At 42.7% G+C, this 2,629-nt stretch overlaps 1 pseudogene; it reads left to right on the plus strand.

The window, feature by feature from the left end:
• Nucleotides 1-1,873: 1,873 nt before the first annotated feature.
• On the plus strand, nucleotides 1,874-2,248 carry LOC116088712 (annotated as a pseudogene).
• The last annotated feature ends 381 nt before the right edge of the window (nucleotides 2,249-2,629 follow it).

Below are 2,629 nucleotides of genomic sequence, written 5' to 3' on the forward strand. Positions count from 1 at the left end.
TAGCTCTTAGCCTTGAACCTCAAGTGCACCTCATTTTATCATTCCATGCCTCAGCAGGCTGGGAAATCTGCCAACAGATCCTGACCTGCCTTGACTCTGTCTGTCAGGCAGACATTTTCTCTATCGTTTTCCTCTGCTTCAGAGAAGTGGCAAAATGGCTCCCGACAGTGGACACCTAATACGCAGGATGTGTGCCCTGGTCCAGGCTTGGAGTTTGGTTGTATATGGAAATGAAGATCAGACCAATTCACCTTCCTAGGCCTTGATGAAGGATGTGCAGGCTGGAAGAAGAGGTTGAATGTAGTGTGGAAGGTCAGGGGCAGGTAGCACAGGCCTAGGTAGAATCAAGGGTGGCCAAGCTCGACTGGTTCATTGGATGTGGACCCATGCTAGATCTGGGGAAGGATATGTGGAAGGGAGGATGCGAAGGATTCACCTGGCTAAGGATGTACAGGATTTCAGGAACCCAATTTTAAGCATGTTCATTTTGAGATGCCTGTAAAACACCCATAGATTTAACCTTAGGAAGAAATTTTACCTGCATGATACCTACACAAGATCAAGCCAGCCAAAATTCCATTATAGATGGGGTAGATCATCTCTAGGCTCCATCACACACTGAGGCCCTCTAGTGGATTGTTGCTAAAGTGGGGAGAAAAATCATTCTTTATTGAGAATATGGCCATTGGTGGCTTTCCGATGTGCCAGGGGATCGCCCTATATCTACGCACATACAGATATATGGGCATCACTAACTGGACTTCGTGAGCTATAAAAATAGATATGGAGTTAGGAGTGGGTATGTTGGAGGGCATATGTGGAAGTTGTGAGGGATGAGATGTAGATATGACCATATGTCATTGTATATGTACAATGAGATGGAGAGATGGTTCCTTTGGAGAAGTGCTTGCAGCACAAACATGTGGGCCTGAGATCACATCTCCTAGATGGAGACAAGAGAATCCCTGGGGACAGGGAGTGGAGCCGCCGATCTGTCTAGCAGAATCAGGAAGCTCTAGGTTCACTGAGAGATTCCCTCAGAAAATAAGGCAGAGAATGATGAGAAAGAGTCCACAGGCCCCCCCACACACACAAACATGTATACACGCGTACATCACACACAAAATAAATAAGCTCCTGGGTAGGTAGCAGATCAGCTAGTACATATTTGTTGCATTAATAGTTTTCTAACTCTCTTATTATTAACTCTCCTAATTTTATAGGTAAATGGAAAAGCAGAATGTTATCCACAGCAAAAGTTATTTTGGAAGGGTAGCTAGCGATACTGCTATAACCCTTAGCTGGAAAACCCTCGGTGTCACTGCCCCATAGAAAACTCCTTTTATTTATATTCATATACCCACTCCTAACTCCATATCTATTTTTATAGCTCACTAAGTCCAATTAGTGATGCCCATATATCTGTATGTGTGTGGATATAGGGTTATCCACTGACACGTGGGAAAGCCACCAATGGCCATATCCTCAATAAAGAATGATTTTTCCTCACTCTAGCAACAATCCACTATCTAGAGGGCCTTGGTGTGAGATGGGGCCTAGAGATGATCTACCCCATCTAGAAGTCCCTATAGAGGTCTCTCCCTTTATTCCTGTTTGTCCTTTATGTCTTACTGGGTCTCACCTGTGAAAAAAATGAAATCCCAGTATAAAGATTAAGACTGACCCTTATTCATTCAACAAATGTTACCTAATACTATACTATGTATATTAATGCATTGAGAGGCTAAAACAAAACACCATAGGATAAGTGGTTTAAACAGCAAATAAAAAAATTTCTCAGAGTTCTGGAGGCTGAGAAGGTCTTCCACAATTAAGATGTCTATGCCTGCTCTTTCTGCCATCTTTCCTTGCCGTCACCATGGTGCAAATGAATGTTCTGATGGATGCTCTTAAGAGCATCAACAAAGCTGAGAAGAGACCGTGTTCTAAAGTCATTGTTCAGTTCTTAACTGTGATGTGGAAGCAAGGTTACACTGGTGAATTCGAGATCATTGATGATCACAGGGCTGGGAAGATCATTGTGATCCTCACAGGAAGGTTGAACAAGTGTGGAGTTATAAGCCCTAGATTTGATGTTCTGCTCAAAAACCTAGAGAAATGGCAGAATAACCTGCTCTCATCACGGCAGTTTGGTTTCATTGTTCTGACAGCCTCGGCTGGCATCATGGACCATGAAGGGGCAAGACGAAAACATACAGGAGGGGAAATCCTGGGATTCTTTTTTTAAATGTAAAGCATAAATAAAAAACCTTCATGGACTGTGAAAAAAATAGATGTCTGTGTCCTGGTGAGGTCTCTTTTCCTGCCTTGCTCACAACTGCTTCACTGTGACATCATGGGTATATTTTTTTCCTCTGTGTAATTGGAAATTGAGGACTTTGATTGCTCTTTCTCACAAATATATGACTCCCATTAGATTAGGGGACTACATCTTATGACCTCAACCCAGCTCTAATGGTTTGATAAAGGCCCTCTCTTTACATACAGTCACAATGAATGTTAGACCTCAGCATACCACTACGTGTAGTATTATGATCCAGTAGGGTTAGACAGATAAAGAAGGGAACGTGTAGTATTATGATCCAGTAGGGTTAGACAGATAAAGAGG

Source organism: Mastomys coucha, chromosome X (genome assembly GCF_008632895.1).
Source record: "Mastomys coucha isolate ucsf_1 chromosome X, UCSF_Mcou_1, whole genome shotgun sequence".
Taxonomy (NCBI): Eukaryota; Metazoa; Chordata; class Mammalia; order Rodentia; family Muridae; genus Mastomys; species Mastomys coucha.